This window comes from Apis cerana, linkage group LG1, assembly GCF_029169275.1.
Source record: "Apis cerana isolate GH-2021 linkage group LG1, AcerK_1.0, whole genome shotgun sequence".
Lineage (NCBI taxonomy): Eukaryota > Metazoa > Arthropoda > Insecta > Hymenoptera > Apidae > Apis > Apis cerana.
The window spans coordinates 20,829,070-20,850,873 of record NC_083852.1 but is presented as its reverse complement, the minus strand read 5'-3'; the positions used below and the strand labels follow the sequence as shown (position 1 = coordinate 20,850,873).

General features: G+C 40.7%; 1 protein-coding gene across 22 annotated transcripts in view; it reads right to left on the bottom strand.

The window, feature by feature from the left end:
• The window catches only part of LOC108003197 (dystrophin, isoforms A/C/F/G/H), a 419,614-nt gene that overhangs the window by 150,921 nt on the left and 246,889 nt on the right, over nt 1–21,804 (bottom strand). The gene's annotated exons all lie outside the window — the stretch shown is intronic.

The window sequence follows — 21,804 nt, the reverse complement described above, 5'->3', positions numbered from 1 at the left end:
TATTATCACGATCAACCGGAAAACGGTTTCACCTTTACGCGAGTGAGAAAAGTCCTCCTGAGAATTTACGAATAATCATCATCGTTGTCTGCTCTGTTTCGTTCCACGATTAATATATCAAACTTTCTCCTTTTTCTTTCTCCACGCGAAGAATTATCAAGTTCAAACCAATAGGAATTTCGCTTGCTCGTCGAATTAGCATCTATCGCATGATAATATCGTGATTCTTCGTTCCTTTTTTTGCGAAGAATTATCTTTCAAGAATCAAGAGCTTGCCCGAATTATCACGATTCGTCATCAACACGAGCATTTTGATTGAGCAAAATCCAGGACAGTTTAGGAGTCGATCATCACATATTGTGATTCTTCGTTCCTTTTCTTCACGTGTCTTTCACTTTTCGTTTCGTGAGGAATTATCTGTCACGAATCAAGTTCCAATAGGAATTATCGAATTAACTTTATCACGATCCATCGTCAACGCGAGAATCTATCGCGTGATTGAGCAAAACCCTCCACAATTTAGGAGTAAACGTAATCGCCACCATCCGTTTCGCGATTAATATCCGTGCGAACGTGGAAAACCAGTAAAATGGAAAGAAGGGCCCGCGATCAACTTCTTTTTCCCTTTCACGTCTCGAGTATCTGCGGGTATCGAGTCTGTATCGCGGTGTTGGATTTCTTCTCGATCGTGCATGCGTGCGAGGAAACGTCCTCGACGAGTGATTTTCCAATGTGATCGCTCGCGGCCACGCTCCGATGGTCTTGTTGGAGGAGACGGTGGGCAGATTCCGGATAAAACGGGTTATTTCGCGGTGGAGGTAAGTAGCGATAGATAACGACGCAATTTCGCGGGTATCGCGTGCAGGTTTGAATGGGATCGCTATGGGTGGGTATTGGGAGTCGAGCGCGTTCCTCTTCGTCGAACGAGATTTGAATTAATCTCGAAAACTTGCTGCCTCGAGTTCGTTCGAGAAATTTTTAATAACAGAACAGCGTCGCAGAAGAAATCTCGAACTCTTGTTTTTGTTATTTCGATATCGATCCACTAACAGTTCTTCGTTTAATTAATTCGAGCTAGTCAATTGCGCAAATAAAGATAAATATAGGATAAACTAACGCGTCGTTGAATCCATTGTTTCAACGAAAACTTGAACATTTCTAAAGTAACCATCCAAAAATAAAATAGTACTCGATAACAATATTATCAATTTGTCTCTCTCCAATCTCACCATCATCATTCCTTTCAATCCGATTGAAAAATCAGGGATCAGATCGCACGTGCACGAAGGCATTCAAAAAAGAAAAAAAAAAAGATCCAGACGTCCTCCTTTCGAGCGGATCGTTTTTCACGTTTCCATGGCGGTTCCTGCGCCATTGTCGCCGGCCAACAAACGATCTTGCCTTCTTGCGTCGGGCGCCGCTTCACCGTTTCGCGAGCAGACTCCTTTTTATTTATCCCGGAACAAACGGCAGGCGGACAGCTGACGTAGGCGGACAAAGACGCCGGACAACTTTACTCGTTCCGCATAAAAGGGATACACGGATCTCGATCCTCGCTCTTGCGCGCTTCAGCCTCTCTCCTGCTGGACAACTGTGGTTAAGAGGAGATAAGGAAAGGAGGAAAGGCCGTATACCGTACGAACGGGGCTCTTTGAAACTCTGCGTCTGGATCCGATTTGCGGCGTGTTTCCGAATTTGATTGGTTATTTCGCCGTTGGATGTTCTTGCTGCAGTTCCAACGAGGGGAGATACAGTTAACGAAACGTAACGTTCAGAGTTGCGTTTCACAGTTTGTGAATCGATCAAGTCGGAATGTTTAGAATTCGATGCTGAATTCGTTGTATATTAATTTGGTATGGTGCAATTGAATTGAAGTAACATCCGCAGTTGTTTCTCTTTCGTGGACATAAAAAGATCTGTCTTACAGTGATAAAGCAACGTTTCATTATCTTCGGATATTTTGCTGACTTTATTACACACTCATATGCAAAACTGTGCGTTAATCGTTAGACGAGAAATATTTTTCAATTACGAATTTTGGAAATCCATGATTTGGATATATATATATATATATTGATAGATATTCTTTCTATTGTTTTTTCAAATAAATAATTAAAAAAAAAAAACGAAATTCAATTCAATTTCGAACAACGAATAAAATTCCTTTCCCTTGGAAGAAACAACTTAAGAATCCTCGCATGCGAGTGCATTAACATCCGGTTCAAAAGGCGCAGAGCGGTTATTACATTTAAACGAGCGTTGTCTAGACGCATCACGACTGACAGGGGCCGTAACAACCGATGAATAATTTATAGTCTCCATACGTAATAACGTACGTACGTTATATACCGTGACACACACTGGCCACACACACACTGTCACAGAGGGCAGGGAAAGTTCGTTGCAATTTCGAGTCGTTAACATTGAATCATCATCCGTTGAGATATCGTCGAATCGTGGGGAGGAGATCGGAACGCAATGAGAATTCGATTAAAATAAATATCGAAGTTCGAAGCGAGAACGTTAAGAATTTGTTCCGCCGATATTCGAGATAATCGCGATCGATTCGCGTGCAGAAATTGTTTTCGAATGGCCGTGGGAATAATGGTATTATCCGCGCGCGATCTTTCGTGATGTCTTCCATTACGAAACACGGATCACAGAAACGATTACATAAATGGGCGTGTATCGTTGCATGTGATTCGACGGCATGTCGTTGTTATAACATCTCTCGGTATTATTTTGCAGGGTCGGTCAACACGCGTTTCTAACGTTTGGCAAAAATTATGTTAAAAATCTCCGTTTCACAATTACGGCAATAATTACGGTTTTAATATTCCAAGGGCTGGCTTGGCAACGGAGAATCGAATAATTTCGATAGTTAATTAGCATTGTTGAATTAATTGCTTATGACAACTGGAAAATAATGAACAATTGCGTAATTTAGAACGGTGATTAAGCGATGATGGGACGTTTAATATTTCCGATATTAATTAGAGATCTATCGTGCGATGATGGGTAACAATTGTACCAACGTCATTTTAGATATTTGATATTTCACGAATAATAATCCCTGATTTATCCTATAACCAACGAGCGTCAAATTCGTGTATACTTTTCATCGAGAGTAATATCGTTGCTGTTGCTGTTTTATTAAACGATCGTTGCTTCCGTGACGTTCGTTCGTTCTCTTCTTTCTTCTTCTTCTTCTTCTTCTTCTTCTTCTACCCTTTTTCCCTTCTTCTTCGCACCTAAAATTCCACGAGTATCAACGTATTGTTCCAGACAAGGGAAATGTTGCGTGCAATTCATCCTGACGAAAGGTTTTCTCCCCAGATGAAGGATTTCTTTCGCAGCGGGAACTTTTTGTATTAACACGTCGGGCTGCGTGAAATATGAGCCGGGTAAAATCTCGGACGGAACGCAAAGGGAAAATCACGCAAGAAAATGTCGGCCACATCATTACCAACCGTATGATTTGTGTTCATGGTAATGGCGACGGTCATTACGAACTCTGTGTTCGAACCGACGAATTATGCTCTGTACATTATTGGTTCCTCCAACTTCCTCCCCTTAACCAAGATTAATCGAGAGGAACGTTCCGTTCCGTTCAACATTCCAAGTTGGAATCAATTCCAGTTTTACTCCCTCGAATCTTTTCGATCAGAAACAAGTATATAAAACCATCCTCGAAGAAAAGATGTTCGTTTTCATCTCTCGTTTTCATCTCTCCCCTTCCTCCTTCCTTCTAAATCTAATACTTCTACCAGATTTCCTTCCCCATTGGCGACTCCTATCGATTTACAAACTTGCATATTCAATTTAATCCTCCTTTCTCACGAGGAAAGTAAAAACTGTGTAAAACTCGTAAGTTAACGTGGCAAAATATCGTTAAAATATATTTTCGTTTCCAATCTTGATCGCGAACACGGAAGTTCGATGTTCGCCACAACCTTTACCTTTCTGGCTGCACGTCTGGCTGGTGTGCACAAGGTGTACGCGCGTGTCTCGTCGCCGACGACGACGGGTGTGTACTTGTTTCTCGCGCGTTAAAAAAACAAAAAGCTCGCGCGCGAGGCTCAGAAGGGGTTGCTCTCGCTACGCCTGCATTCTGCCACGTCGAAATATCGATCGAGTTCTTTTTAGACCGCAACGTCGACACTCTACCTTTCCCTCATCCTTTGTGTCCCTTCAACCCCTCGCTCCACCTTTCCTCCATCTCTTTCCTCCTTGCATTCCTTCTTCCACCGTCGCATCCCTTTTTTGTTCCTCCCTCTTCCGTTTATATCCGCAAACCTCTCTCTTCTTCTTCTTCTTCTTCTTTTTCATCCTTCTCCTTCTTACTCTTTCTGAAACCGTCTCTGGCTCTCTCACTCTCCCTTACTCTCCCGGAGGGGGTGAACCCTCCCTGTTCGCAACGCGCACGTGGTTTCCACACATCAAAGAAAGCTATTTGTTAATGAGGCATAATTATCCACCGTTCACAATGGCGACACGCTGTCCTCGAGGAGGGGAGAGCGAAAACAGGGTGAGATTCGGACGGGTGCAGTCGTTAACCGACAGGGACACGGAAGGGAACGACACCCAGACGATTTCTTAACGATCATAACTCGTCGACGACGACGAGGCTTCCCGCCACCCTCCTTCACTACGCGGGCCAACTACGCGAATGAACTTGAATCCGAGCTCTCCAGCTCATAGAACGAAGCAAGTTCAACGAGGGGAGGGTTCGACGATGAAAGGGGGAAAGGGACGTCTTCTTCCCTCGAGGATTTACCGATCTTTTTCCTCCGTTTATTTATTTGCTTGTTTGTTTTAAGGGGATGATGAGAAGAGAATCGATGAACGATAGAGTTTTCGAAAGGAACTTGTTAAATATCGTCGAAATATCATGTGGTAATTCTATGAGGAAGAGTTGAAATATTTGAGGTGCAAAATTGGATCGAGAAAATCGAGAAAATTCAACGTTTGAATAATTATTATTACGTAAATGTACGGAATATATATTTTTATGAGGATTAACTTCCATACGTGTTGAAGAAAATAGATAAAACATAGACTTGCGTTTATGTTTTTCGTTTTCGTATTCCGCTACCGTTATTTCAGATAATCCTAACTAATAATCCTCGAAAGGAAATAAACAATATCAAATGGTGTGTCCGATATCTCGTAACGCACGACTATAATAAACCTCGAGCTGCAGAGACAGCAACGATAAAAGTTCGATTTATAGAGACAAACTTCGACTCGAGGCAGAGTCTATAAACTCGAGTTATAATAGTTGCAATAATAATTTCCAAGATATCGACCGCGATTAAAATTTTATTTTTAAATACGTACATTATAAACATTTGGAAAATTCAAAAAGGAAAACTGAGGCTGGAGATTTTTCAAAAATTGTTTACTCGCGGAACGAACCGATTTGAATAAAGAAAAACTATTGAAGGGAGGACGCGAATGGAGGGATCGAATTAAATGATCGAAGAGAGGCTGCGGCGCGTTATATAATAACGAGAATGTCAGATTTGGGCCGCAGGTGATCACCGGCCGATAATAGTATTAATACATCATCGCCGTGAATACTATGCCTCGCCGCTCTCTGATTGCACGGCGGCAAGCTGCAATATGCGTTTTATCAACGTGAAACCAGGCCGATAAATAAACCCTAGCGGGGATGAGAGATGATCGCAACCATCGAAAGATCAAGATATAACCATTTACGAGAAATTGGCGCTCCCTCCGATACTTTCCTTTCCTTTTTATCTATCATCACAATATTTATAAACATTTTTATGGAATAAACAATAGGAAACGAATCGAGACCCGCTTTGAAAAACCCTCTGGAAAATTTGAAAATCTCGAAACTATTCTCCGTTCTTTTTTCGAGGGACGACGAGCCAATTTATTCGAGTTCTGGGAAAATTCTTTAAATTTTTTAAATTCTCGAATTTTGGATTTTGGCGAATGGAAAAGTCAATCGTAACTTTTGTATCGTTGGGCACAAATTGGTTCCTCGATCACGGATCGATCGGAACCGGATTAACGATTTTTACGCAATTAGTAATACTGCGCGCGTTACGTCGCCAATTTTGCAGCCAGACAGGCTATTCAATTCGACGGATTTGTATTATCAGCGATTTTAATTGACACGTCGGATTAGCAGTAATAACCAACGGTTCATGAACTTGTCGTTCGCGAAAATATCGAAATAACGCAGGTTACGCGGTCGCGTAATTGGCTTATAAGTTTCCATTATCGTTGGATTACACTGGAACCAACGTCAAGAAGGGTTTAAAACAAGGAGGGATCGATCGTTACTGTGGAAAAAATGGCTAGTTAGATACGACGGCTACACCATGGCATTTTCATCCGATCGCGTGTACAAATTAACAGAAACGAAATAACTCTCTTTTTTTCTTTTTTTTTGCCTTTTATTAACACTTGTCAATTGATAATAAAAGGGGATAATACGATATTATATGTTATAAATCGAAGAAAAACTTGATTCTAATTTTCATAATAGAATAGAATCTTGTTCCTTGTTCAATCTTATAATTTCCAACAGAATTTGATTGAATCGCGTTAAAATAACACGTTTACAATCCTTACAAAAATTGCTCCAAGACGAATTATCTTTACAAAAGATAATAATTCATTGGATGCTTCCATTCTATCGAAACAGTACTTGAATCTATATTCCATAATCTAACGTCCTCAACACTTGAACAGATAAGAGAGTTTCAGAACAGTCAGATCTGAAATCGCGCATTGATCGTAACCACCAATAATCCTGCGATAATTCGATTCACCGATTTTATGGAAATTTCTATGGAATCGACGATGAGGACAAAACATGGTGTATTTCAACCGAGAACGCGTCACGGTCAGAGGATAGGCGTGAAATGGAGCAGCAGCAAAACCTGGTTCGGCAAAAGCAGGAATCTCGGATTCCTTTGGCTATCTTTTCTCCGCCGATCTTTTTTCCCCCCGAATTCCTCGCTATTATTCTCCTCGAAGATACTTGGACGGGGACCAGGCCACGGCATTGGCAGAATATTTTGAACAGGAACCAAGAGGCCGTGCGACTGACAACGAAGTCCTCTCGCGATGTACGAGTTGGAAAGAGAGGGAGAAAGAGAGAGAAAAAGAATAAGGTTGTGACGATGAGATTAACGGTTGATAAAAAGCAATTTGCTGCTCGCGTCGCAGTTGAAGGAACAATAGAAGATTCGTGGAGGAGGGATGCTGGAGAGAATCGTTGCGAAGAATTGTGATGTAAATATTTATCACTCCGGTAAGTGAAAATTATTCAGAAAAATTATAGAAGGTGTTTGGATGAAATAGAGCAAAAGAAAATTTAAGGGATGGTTTTTCTGAAACGAATAAAAAAAGTTGAAATTGTATACATTGAATCTTATCTTTGTAAGTAATTTAAAAGATGGAGTGTTTCAGGGATGAGATTGTTTCATTTTTGGTGCAAAATTAAATTTAAATTCTCCCTTAACTTCTCTCACTTATTCATCCAAACGCTTTATACGTATTTATTCAAAGTTTATAAAAAAATAACGCTATTCGTATTATTCGAGCCCTAGTTCCTTTATCATTATACCATATTTAACGATTAATTACCATTCTGATCAAATCAAATAAACAAATTAACTCTGTTTAACCATTAATTTCATCGTATCTTTGAATCGAAACAACCACATAAAAGATACAACAATCCAGCACGAACATTCTTTCTTCTTTCGATACAGATAACCGATATCGCGTAAAATAAAACTTATATTTCAAATTGCATATTGCGTCCAATAAAAAAAAAAAAAAAGAGAGAAAATTTCACGCTACCAACCTATAAAAAAAGAAAGAGAAAGAGAGAGAAAAAAATAAAAAAATAAAAATAAAAACACGCGTAATTCGCGACTCGACCCGATATCTCGATCGGCACGTTTGCATTTAGACGGCTATCTACGTTGCAGATCGACGATGATCGCCCCGCGTCCCACGCGGACCAGTCGCGGAACAGCTCCGGGAAAAGCGGCGACCATAATTTCCATCGTGTATCGTGCTCGATCGTTATTTGTTGACGCCGTACGTTTTCGAGCCGACGTTGCTTCGAATGAACCGCGGATTTAACTCGAACGATCGTTTCGAGTTCTAATTTCGCGCTTCGCGTGTTGCTCTGTATCGAAGAAATAATTTCTTTTTCTCATCCGTTACATTATAAAATATATCGCTTTTTCATCGATTTTTAATCAAGAAAGAATCATCGACTTATTTTATTTTTTTAAAGAAACGAGAAACATCGATTATAAGTAAAATAAATTGTCAGTCCGTTTAAAGGGAAATATTGTGAAAGATATTAACATTTACGAATGAAAAATTATTCCTGTAGATTTTTTAAATGTTTATAAATACCCGGCAGTGGGTTTATTTATTTCTTTGACAGGGAAATATTAATATTCTATTAATATTTTCACATAGGATTCATCGATCATAAGAGATTATACAATTCCTTTCGAAATTAAATTAGTGATATATTTGTATCGAAATATTACCCACAGCTTTACAACATTAATTATGGGATTAAATTTTTATCAAACGACAATTTCATTTGGTAATAATCTTCGAAGATAATCGTGAATTAACGTTAATTACACAGTGTGCTAGCTACAACGAATCGAATCCACTCCATTCAATCGTTACATCTAATTCTTTATTCCTTGGATAAATCTTAAAAGGTTAGCTTCTTAGAGTGGGACATTCAACCGATTCGAACCGCGCGAAAGAGCGTCGCTATAAATGAAGCGTTTCATCAGCCGGTTCATTCGTCATTTCCCGAAGAATAACTTTCATTCAGCCCCGACACGGGGAAACCATTTCGTTCCGCCACTCGAAGAAACTAATTTGCGACGCGCGAGGCGGGCGTGCAAGCGCGACAGAGACCGCGACAGGAGTCGCTAGTTAATTGTCGGGGATGAGTTAATTTCGTTAAAGAGAGTCCTTCGAAGAAGGTATAATTAATCTTGAATGCCATTCAAACCTGACTCGAGAATTTCTCCGCGTGAAAGGAAAAATCCTACTCGAGAAAAGATCGAATTATCTTCATCTAAAACGATTATCAATCGCCAATGGGAGAAGAGAAACGGAAACGACTTCTGAATTGAATTTATATTTCAGGATAAAATATATCGTCATATTGTATTCTTGAAAAAAATGTTCCGATTCGTAGGCAAAATTTTATTATTGAAAAAAAAAAGATAAACGTACGTAAAAATATCGTCAAACATTTTTTTGAAAATTTTGGAGAAAAGCTCGAGTGAAAAAATTATTTTCCCTGCGAAAACGGAGAACATTTTTCCGCGAAGAAAGATCAAGTAATTCGATTTTGAAAATCGTAAGGGAACAAGCCTGAGAACTCCGTTCGCTTTCCGAAGGATATCAAGTTCTAATAGCCACACCTTCTGCGAATTGGCGTATCCCATGTAGATTTCGTCGTTGGCGTGTTATTTACACTTGAAAAAGCACCATAGTTACTGCTACTCGAATGTCCAATTCGTTCGATACGACGTTCGTTCTTTTCTCTCAAACCTCCTACGATCGTTCTCTCAAACAATGTACAACGAGCTGACCTAATTTCGAACGAAATTCACGAAAATTCCTACGAGAGTAAGCAAATATATAACCCAAGAGTAAAATCTCTCGGGGAGAATTGCTCTTGAGAGTTATTCTTTCAATAATATCGAATACCGAGGTTGAAAATTATCGTTAAATGGACGACTATATGTTCCTAATTATGTCTATTTATACAAAAATATTCTCGGAGAGGAATTAAGCTTATTAAGATTATCCAACATGGAAAAGATTGCCTGGTCCGTGTCAGACACAGGCAGAACGATGAACAGACTCGAAAATTCTATATCTATTTTTATGGGATCGATGAACTTGGCTTCTCTACTCGTTACGAATATCCTTTGATATACTTTCTCCTCCCTTCGAACGAGATTCGTTATTTTTAATCCTTTGAAGAGATAGATCAGCTTCTTCTGTTAAGCTTCTAAGTTTCGAAGAATAGAAGATAAGATATAAATTGTTTTTTGGATAGAATCGAAGGAAAATTACAAGGAAATTTATGTAAAGATGAAAAATGAAACATTTTGCTCAAAAAAAGAATATCGAAACAAAAGTAACAAAACGAATCAACCAACTTTTGATTTTACCCTCTCAAAAAATCCATACATCCACGCTGATACAAAATATATAGCCTAAAATGTTTCGCGATGAAACAAAGAATTATAATTTCGTTTCAATAGGATAAATTGTTTAATTGCACCCCTTTGAACTCGAGAAATGTATTCGCTATCGCAAAATACTTCGTGCACAAAATCTGCAATATATCCGGTATTTACGAGGGGAAAAGGGGGAGGGGGAGAAATAGGGAAATAATAATAAATAAAGAAGGATATAAAAATGAAATTCGCTCTGGCCAGTTAAAGGATTAAAATATCGGCTGGTATTTCGCAGGTTTTTCATGCGATTGCGCGCTTTCGGTATTGCATATAGGGCGGATTTATTTAAATTTTACACGAGGCTAGATTGCTGTTTAATTCTCCGTGTCGGGACGCGGGGAAAAAAAAAAAATGTTGGGGCATTGTTGGCCGGCCGGGCGTCGAAATCGGCGAGGGATTGCCGAATTTCGAATTCGGGACATTTCGAAAAGCCCTCACCCAAATACGTACAAAAGAGGCGAATTCTCGCTCGACGAGCCATATTTAGATCGGGTTAATTCGCCCAATCGGCTTTAACATTTTTGCCCTCCTCGAAACATAATATAATTGGCCCTCCCTCCCTCCCAATTTCCACCGTTTAATTTCATTTTTGCGATACAGAAAGTCAATTCGATCGAATTGAACGATTTGCCGAATAATAAAATAAAAGAACGCCTCTTTTTAATATTCTTTCCCCGCTTTCTCTCTTTTTCTCTGTTCTTCTGGAAGAGATATTAGAGGACAATTTAAGCTACAATTATCAACGCTGGTTTTGCGAATAGTCGAAATGAAAGTTAAGTGGGGAACAATGGAACGGAGTGTTACACGAGATGAGTCGAACCGAGTAAATCGTTTGTTGAAGCGTTCTCTCTCCGTGTATTTTTATCGTTAACGAATCAAAGAAGGAACCTCGAGGAACTCGTGCATCCGTAAAAAGATCGCGTTCAATTTCTTTTCCTTCGCGAAAAAAAAGGAATCGGTCAAAAAGTTTCCGTTCATTCGATGCCCCGACGTCTTTGGAAACCAGATTTTAAACCGTATTCCGGATTATCGATCGACCATTCTGAAGAGTTTCTAAGCTGTTTCTAACAAGGCTGCTGTTGCTTCTCGTAAAAAAAACAAAAAGAAAAAGAAAAAAGAAATAAAAGAAGAGAAAAGAAAGGAAGAAGGAAAGAAGAAGAAGAAGAAAAGACAAAGAAAACTACCGTATAAAGTAGTCCTTCAGGAGCTTTGTTAAAAAAAAATCACCGATAGCTCGTAAAACAAAAACGAGGAAAAGAGTTTATCGACAAGAATTCATCCGTGGAACAAGGTCTTTTTTTGTCGAGAAACAAGAACAATATTATAAAAATATCTCTAAAAAGCGTTTTTCTGAATCGAACGATAAAATACGTAATCACGTATCAAATATTCACCTCTTACGAAAATTTCGTAAAAAGATATGCTCGAAAACTTTAACTCTCGATCACTATTCTTACGACGATCTTGTTTAGAAAAAAAAAAAGGGAGAAATTTAAATTCTACCTAGTTTTAAAAAATAATCCTCACTACATACACGCATACACTAACACCTCCGAAGAAATCACTGACCCGATTCGACGTTCGAAAACTTTAATCGGCGACGAGACAACGAATCGAAAAGAAGCTAGGAGAGGAGCGACTCGAGGAAATAAGGATATTCAGCGTTTCTCGAGGAGTCGAAACCTTTCGCAACAAACAGGATCCCTCTTATCCCCCGTATTATTCAACGAAAACAATTCCGCCCTCTCGCTACGAGAACGAGACAATCCACTGGAGATCCACGGAAGAACCCCTTGTGTTTTTCCTCGCGTGCACCGACGAAAAGGAAACGAGATTTTAAATTCGAGGCGGAGGGGGAGGGAGGGATAAACCAGAATAAACCAAATTCGGAGAAGGGGAGAACACGGGGAGGGATCTCTCGTTCCCTCCGAGGAGAGGAAAGTTTTTGCGCGCGATGTGTATCGGCGATAACGGGGGATCGTTCGATTACGGTGTGCCGCCGAGCCGTAACCATCGGCGAGACGAAGTTTGGCTTCGACGATCGCTGATTGCGTGGGCGACCGTTGATTACTCTCGTCGCGCTCTGCAATCGATTGCGAAACTTTAATTAAAGCCTGCACCGTGACCGAAACGACGAAAGCAACCGTCGCTCCTCGTATACGTACCTCCGTCTCGCACGACGCTCGACATTCGACTGTACACGCGCTTCGCCCGAAAGCGACAGTGAAGAGTACGCACTTTCACTCGCGATATTTGTTTACTATACGTGTCACCGAACGACGAAACGTACGCTCGACTTTACGATAATAATACTCACGCTTCGGAATTCGATTATTTGTTTATGTTTCTCGTGCGACGATACAGTAAATTTTCCTTCCAATCAATCTTAATAAAAAATCTTAATAAAAAAATATATTCTTTTTTCTCTTAAAAATGATCCCTTAAAAATTGAAGTGATACAAGTAAAACGTTTTGTAATATTTTTTTTAAATTTGGTATTGAATTTTTTTAGTCAAATTAAGAAAAACTGTGTTATTATCGTCTCTTATAATATCTCTTTCATATATATATATTTATGATTTCAAAGAGTTACGATGTATAGAAACATTAAGAAAAAAACTACATAAAGTATCTCGTGGGTCAACGCGTTAATAACAGTTGAGAAGGAATTCAGAATTTAATTTTTATCAATTTTATAACCCAGATTCTCGATGTCACAGAATGAAAATTTTGCCATTTTCTTTTGCCTTTTCCCTTTTGCATCTTTTTTGTTTCCATTCTCCCCCTCCTCGTTTCCCTCCTTCCTCCGTAATAAATATGTTGATTCTCTTTCGTGACTCGTGGCTCGTGAAACGTGTACGCCACGTGAATCAGAGCGAATTAATTATAATGTTCTTCGCGGAACAAGGTTCTTTATTACGATAGAAATTTGGAGTAATTTCGGTTGAATGTAAATGACATCGCGCGTAATGCTCCTGAATACATATTGTTAACCAGTTCCACACGCTACTTCCATACATCGTGGCGGAATTAATTGAAGTTACCGCGATGAGGACGGAATGTTTAGTTTTTATAATTAATTCCTCGCCACGAGGCTTGGGTAAAGATTTCAGGTAATTTTTTTCTTCTTTTTTCTTTTCTTTTTTATCGAATCAAACTACGGTTTCTGCCGGCCTCGTGCCCTATCGCGAACGTACCCTAATTGTAACCACGTGATATGGCTTCCTCGTGCAGAATCTCGAAATAATTCCCCGTTAAATGCAAATTAAATGCAATTAACATTCCTTCGTAATTTCCATTTTGCACAGATGCGTACTTACTCGAATTATACCTCACTGAAAAATCCTCCTTCTTTCCTCCGTCACTCAATTCTTCCTTTAATGGATGATATTTAATTCTGGGAAAGTGAATTCGATCGAAGTGCATCGATATTCTCGCTCTCGGAAGATCTCGGGGAACCGTGTTCCACACCTTGGAGAAGAAACTTACGATTGTTTCGAAATGAAATCTTCGAAGTCGATTATTTTCGTTCGAAATTTTTTAAAATCTCGACTTTTCGTATCGAATTTTAATATCGCGTCTGATGAAACTTCTTCTCGTCGTGAATCTTAATTCTTAATTGTTCGATTAAAAGACCCATAAGAGACACGAGATATCAAACTTTTTCCAATTTTCATTCGCATGAAGCTCGAACGTCCCAGTTTTTTCAACCGTGAACCAACACGAATTAATTACACGAACAATTTCCTTTACAAAGTGCGAAACGTTTAATTTCTTTTTTGCCATCGCGTGTGCAAAAAAAAAAAAAAGAAAAAAAAGAACGAAAATAAACCCGATACGAATACAAACGAAGGAAACAACCTATAGGAGCATATGGTTAATTGTCCATACGTAATTAACAACCATTCGGTGAATTGATCCGAAGCCACGGGTCTGTTGCACACGAGACAAAAGGGTGTTTTCCATTTCCACCCTCCTTAAACATTTCGCGGGTCGAGTTACTGAAAAAAAAAAAAAAAAAAAAAAGAAAAAAAAACTGGGCACAAATTATTACGTTAAAACGGCACGCGATGTGTTCGCACGATTGTAAGGCGAGAGAAAGGCGAACAATGGGGAAAGGCCGCGTAATAAATTGCCGCTCGCATTTAAATACGATTCGTATTTTAACACGGTTGAAAAATGAAGGGGCGAAAAAAAGGTGGGGGAGGGAAGAGAAAAAAAAGAAGAAAGGATGAAATAATTGAGAGAGAGAGAGAGAGATGGGGTAACGAAGAAGAGGGATAAGTATTGGAAGAGAGAAATCTCGCGAATTAATCATCGAGAATTTTCGTTCCTCCCCCCTGCAAATTCTATTTGCACCGAGGGGAAGCGGCGAGGACAAGAGGGCGCACTACACTACTCCTCCTCTTCTCGCGTCGGCTCACAATCGAGCAGAAGAGGTAGCAAGAGTTACACGGAAAACTTTTAAACCTGAAAGTTTTCAATCCGCTTCTTGCTGCTGCCCTCCTTTCTCCCCTCCCTCGTTCGTTTCCTATTAAACATCTCGTCGAACGTAAAGTTTAATAGGTGATTAGTAATAATGAAGACAAATTCTCGCGAAACCGACCGGTTACCGGCCAACTTTTGCGCGAAAGATGCTCGAAAACTTTCCCACGTTTCTCCCCCCTACTGGAAATCTCACGAAAGCCCATCAAATTTTTGCAACAAAGCAAGTCCCGTAAGTAGAGAATCGTTCCTAATTCGCCTTTGTCATTCCCTCTCGCGGATTATCGGATCCTTTGAACACCGAAAATGTTGAAAAGTAGACGATAGTGATGCGTACGTAGGCAGATATGTAATTTAAATGATGAAATTTTACAAATTAATTTATAGCAATAAAGAACGGAATTAGGCTTGTATTTATGCTTCGACTTTCACAGTTTGTTCCTTAACTCCCAGATAATGAAGCTCGAGTTAATTAACGTAAAATACGATCGCGAATCCTTGTGCGAATCATTAATTTTTTATAATAGGATCGTAAAATTTTTAACGCGTCCACGAATCAGGAATTATTATTTGTTTAAATGAAAAAAAAAAAAAAAAAGAACTACGTTAGAAACTACATTTTTCAGTCTCATTCTCATTACAAATGAATGTAATATATACGTAATATTACGTAACGTTGGCATTAACAATTTTTATCAGAGACTTTTAACTATACTTATTTTTCGAATCAATCACCATTGTTACGAAACAATGGTGAAAAATGACTTTTCGAAAATCGTTAAAACGAAATTACCATTCTCACTGCTCGCGAAATTCATTGAACGAAAAAAAATGTTCATTCTTGTAACTTCCAAACACAGATAAAAAAAAGAAAAAAAAAAAGAAAAGAAAAATATATTATTCATGGCTCCATAAAATAGTTGCACGAGTCGAGCACGATACGATAAAATCGCACAAGTGAGGACGACAATTCCAATTTTTTTTTTTTCCCCATTCGAGAACAGAAAGATTTTCGAGTCGTTATGCAACACGAGAGACGATAGCCGACGCGTTTAATCGGCATTGTTAACGTTACGCGGTTCCGGCTGTGTAATTTAATCTATCCCACCTCCACGATTAACCTTGGGGGAAAAATCTTCCACAGAATGGAAGAGGAGATTCTCCATGAGTTGTGTCCGTTCGAAGTTCACCATTGTCGATAAAATATGACGCGTTTCCACGCCGTTTCGTCCGCGTCCTGTCGATCACGTCTACCCTCCCCCTCTTCTTTGCCTCGCCCTATCTTTCGATTTCGTTGTTCCGTTCTACTCGTCTGGAACGTGTAACGTTGATCGAACAAACATCACGAAAGTACGCGAATCTCCATTAAATTTTGTCGTGGAGGTGGTGAATGAAGATTAAAAAGAAAGAAAGTTCATTCGATTCCAGAATCCGTCGATGAAAAAGAAAATTTTAAGATAACAGATCGATGATTAATAATTGTACACGAAATAAATAAGATCGTGCGATTATAAATTTGATAATTGGATCGATACGTGTAACACACATGCAACGAAAGGGTTAATCGTCGAATTGAATTCCACGCGTGAATATCTGTGTGAAAAACGATTTCCGAAAAGATAATAAATATTTCCATGCCGCAACTCGTGCAAACCTATTACCATATTTTCTCGTAATTAGCCAAGTTAACGAGTTATTAGTACGTGAAAATAGTGGTTATTATTTCGCGGAAGAAAACTCGAGGATACATTTTAACGCGTAATAAAGATCCGTCCGAGAAAAACAAACGTTTGAAGCGTCGTTAATATTTTTCAACCGTGGTTCAAATTTGTGCAAAAAGGATTTCTCCTCTTTTCAATTAAAAAAAATTAAAACCAAGAATTACACACGCCGCGTTAAAGAGTTTCCCAATGGAAGGAACCGACTTGTAATTGTTCGAATACGTTGTTAGACGAATAAAAATGGGGAGGAAAACGATACGAACCGTCGAATAGTATCGATCGAAAACGGATTAGTCGAGATTAATAAACCCACATGCGAGTTTCGCGCCGATCCAGAATTCGCTCGTGTATCCAGAACGTACAGGGGGTGCAAATTTCCAAGATTCTTCGATCTCGATCTTTTCTTACACATCGACAAGTATACGTCGAATGAAAGACGTTATTGTCCGAGGAACGATAATTGGTACACGTTAACTCGCAGCAAAGGACGTCCCTCGCGTTTCATTAGAACGCGTGGGATCGAATGCGTTTCAATGCTGAGAATCGAATGAGAATAATTCAATAATTCAGTTTGGAGAGTAGTTCGCCTCAACAAAGAATTCGAATCGATTTTGAAGAATATAATTCCAAGATTGAAAAATTTTGGACGAAACTTCGAGTTATATATTCGAGCGGAATCGTTTCGAGATTGAGGTTCGAAGAGCGTCCATCACCGTCGCTCGACAGACAATTGCTGCAAAGCAACTATTGCGTGTACCTAAGGGGAATACGAGAAGACGTCGAACCGGAGAAGGTGAATTAATCGTTATTCGAGGAGAATTCGGAAATCGCGCGATAGCTGCGGGCCCCGAGGATTAAGGCAAGTAACAAGGGAGACGGTCGGAATGATATAAATCCGGTGATGAGAAATGTGGCAGCCTTTAGATCGACCGATACGCCGTGTTAACTTAATGACCACGACGTCCGCCAAGACGAATGGCTTTCCCGGTATCTGCAAGATTCTTGAATGCAGGTACCTGGCTGCCGACTAAATAGCTCGCGAGCCATCGCTAATTCCGCCTCGGTTCCCCGATTTTCCCCCGATTAATCGAGTCCCTTTTGCAAGGATGGCTCGATTACCTTCGATCGATTAAATTACTCGTGGATCGTGGCTACGCCTCGAAGGTACGAGATACGACGACCCTCGACTTTATTCCTTTTTCTATATACCGATTCCTAATAGGGAAATAGCCTTATTATTGCTAGAAAAGTTTGTCGATAGAAGAATACGTCGATCGAAGGAGTAGAAAAATTTCTACTCAAATTTAATTGTGTTCAATATTATCGATTACTTTACCCATTCACAAACTCGTACTCGTATTTCGAAAAGAAATCCACTTTTTAATTTTTCCCTTTTCATTATCCTCCTGCAAACCTCGGCCATCATACATTACCGATGGGAGATAGAGAATTTGAACAGATCCAAGGGACCCGAATCGAAGAGTAAGCACAAAAAGAATCACAATCACGATGATGTGTACAATAGCACAGTGCACTGGAAAAATCACACGACGAGGATCATTACCGCGACGGTTGGATCTTCGAGCGGCAAGGATCGAGGACGCACGCGCGTGGAACGGCGTTCGAAAACTGGCGGCATCCGTCCCGAGACACTCGGCCCCTTCTCGGTAAGCCGATCCAATCCCATTTTACAAGGAAACGGCGCGCACGATGATCATTAGGCAAGGATAGGAAGACACTGGACACACTGTTCGGTTGGCGGCAATTAGCGAGAGCCGCGCTTGCGCCTCGCCGATTTTCCACGCTCGACCCGACCGCGCCAACAACCTTTTCCGCCTCGACGGCTCGAATATTTCGACTAACACTCGCTCGCCTGTCGAGAGGAACTCGTCTACCTAGTCCGTGCCCATCCCCTCTGCTCGCCTCTTCCGGCACTCGACATTGTAGGAAGCGTGTGCGCGCGTACGAGCGAGGAGCCCCTGGCCTCGAGCGCACATGCTCGCGGCCTCGAGTGACTGCGAGTCGGCGACGAGTGCGTGCAATTGGCAGCGTTGTCATTGATGGAGACACCTTCCCGCTTTCCTCCTCCTCTCCTTCCCTTCTCTAATTTCGGCGCGAACCGTTTTCATTAAACTATAAGAGCGCGGAATTCGACGAGTCATGGCGGGCGGAAGCGTTTATCTGCTTATCACCTGGAACTTACTCGATCGAGTACGTTGTGCACGATTTTTAGATGGGTTTTTAGTTTAACGAATATAAATCGCTTCAATTTTATCAAGCCATATGTAAACCACACTGAATAATCACGCGTTACGTGGTCGAACACAAATTAAGTATCGAAATGATCATCGTAAACTTCGCATCGCAATCCCCCTTAAATCATAATCCTGACACCAATCGAAGAGAAAAGTCGAATCTTAAATCTTAAATCACTGCAACTATACACTCTCTCCAAATAAGACATTAGCACCTCTAATCAGTTCCTCGATGCTCCTCCACGCAGCCGTTTTCATCCCAACCCTCTCCAACCTCTTCAAACCCATCAAACGATCCTTTACGCTTCCGGTATCCGCCCGTATCTTCGCTCTTCGCTCGATCAGCTGATTCCGTCGAAACACCAAAGAATCGAATCGGTTCGTTGCACGCGAATCGTTGGAGGAGGGCGGCTGGCTGACCGAATTAGGTTGAATTTGCGCGGACTTTCCTGAGAAATTCTCGGTTTCCTCGTCTCGGCGGAGATGCCGATCTATCGCGGGAGAACGCAAGGCACGAGTGCGGAACGTTGTGGTGTGTACGCGGCACTGTCGTCCGTACCCTCCATGGCTCCATGGGCTCCACACTCGAGCCACCGTGGCGGCTGTTCCACGTTCACGTCTCTCCTCGTGTGCGTTATATTCCTACGTGTGTGTGTGCGTATGCGTACAAGTACGTTCGTGCGCCGGTTGCACACCCACGTGCCCACGTAGGCGTGCTCGTGTTCGTGTGTGTTCAGAGAGAGAGAGAGAGAGAGAGAGGGGATCGAGGGGAATTGGAAGGACGAAGGGAGACGGATAGAGAGAGGAGACAGGTAAACGAGAGAAAGAGAGAGAGAGAGAGAGATCATGGCGCGGAGAGTGGATGGGAAGATAATACGAGCGGTTGACGGAAGGAAATTAGAGGGACAGAGAGAAGGATCGCGCGGAGGTGAATAGATGGTGGTGGAAGAGGGAGCGGGAGACGGGAGTTTACGTTGAACAAGAACGATTCCGGATCGTTGGCGCGGAGGGTTTTTTTTTGGCGGGGCTTGGCTTCGATGGCGGTTGGAAACGAGGGAGGTTGGAAAATTCTATTTTTCCGACGGACGTTTTGATTAAGAGAGCTCGTCTTCTTTTTTCTTTTAACAAAAATTGGTCAACCCCCTTGGCGTTCGTTCCGAGTTGGGGGCGACAACAGGCGGGTAATGGCTGTTTACACGCGGAAACCGAACAGTCACCTCTGAACCGAATCGAACTAATTCAGGAATTGAATGGGGACGCGTAGCCACAATGGTTATTCGATTGAATAAACCGAGGTGGGATCCGTATTAAACCGAATTAATCGAAGCAAACGACCTCGAATCCGGGTAAATCCGAATCAAGTCGAATGAAACTCGAGTCGAGAAAGTCAGTCGAAGAGGCGAACGTTGGAGAGAAAAGAAGAAAAGAAGAAACGATACTTCTAAGAAACAAGGATTGCGGTTCGTTCCGAGGATCGATCGATACTTGGATTCGACACAAAGACGTTTCTTTCGCCCGCTCGACAATGGCATTCGATTGGCCTGGGGCGTGATTGCGTTGCGTGGAACAGCGTGACGCGATAAATAATTGCAGGTAAACGTCAGCCGCGTTTCGCGCGATTGAAATGCCATTGTTCTGTCCACGATATTTAAGATAATCCCGAGATAACGGACGAACTTGTGTGTACGCCGTGTGATCGTTTGGAAGGAAGGGAAGGGACGACGCAAAGAGTGGACGAAGAATCGGCGGCGAGGACGAGGAAGGGGAAGAAGAGGCGGAAGAGAATGATAGAAGTGAGTGGTGGAATACAGAAGAAAGAGGCGAAGAGAGGAGAGAGAGAGAAAGAGAGGGGGGAGAAGAATATACACGGAATAACGTTGCTCGATCGCGTGCTCGAACCGATCTTACAAATCAAGAGTCGATCCTCCTCTCTTCGGATCGTAACGCTCGAATGGAAACGCTTTTAATTTTAACAAGCATCGCGTGAAACACGTCTATGAGTTCTTTTGTAAACTTCGAAATGGAACGAGGAATTAGAGTATCTTCTCTTTCTCATTGTTCCGGAATTCGTTTGGAAGAAAACAAACTTATGATGTATCCAAGAAAATATCTGAAAGAAAGAAATTCCTCTAAAAAGGAATTCTATTTCTAAATGAAAAATTGATATTACCATTCAAATTGTTTATCGTTTGAATCAAAGATCGATATGCTTGTTAAAAAAAAAATTCCAAATCCAAAGAATCATCGTTTACTTTTTTGCTTTTAGATATTTATACTACTCTTAATCTTAGAAACAGACATCTGTCGATTACAAAATCAGAAATCGAACCGGTATTGAAAATTTTCTCAATTGACACGAACGTTAATTTTATTCCCTAATGTTCTTCCTTTCGAAAACGAGAGGCCACTATCGTCAAAGAAACGATCTCGAGCGGATACCGCAAATGAATTCGATCAAAGGAGAAGTCACAGGGGCGTAATCTCGCAGCGGCAAACAATTTTCAATTACGGGCTGGCCACGGTTCTTCTGCAATTAACGTGTGCGCGTACGCAATAAGCGGTTTACGAGATCAATGACTCGCTGATCGAATTACGCGCCCGCATTAACTGACGTAGGGAATTAGAAGATCATTGGGCATTATGTAACATCGAATTAATGCCCATCAAATCCTAACAATCGATGTTTGAACGAGGATCGTGTTTTACCCCTTTCGAATTATCCCGATTGATATATATATCAACTTAAATATAAATCTTTTTTTCTCCCCCCCATTTGTCGCTTATTCTTTCAAAAATTATTAGATGAAAGTATCGCGAAGCCGTGATCAATAAATTTTCGAAGTTAATCCCACGAATGAATTATTCGACAAATTGCGAATGGATTTGTGAATTGAATTTAAAAAAATGCGAAAGTCATTTTTGTTTCTTTTTTTTTTTCGATTCTCGTCTATTTTCCGATTAATCTAATTAACCTGCTCGAATACAAAATCAATTTTAAAAAAACACGAAGCAATTATTACTCTGCTTTTCCGAAACATAGAAAATATCTATTGA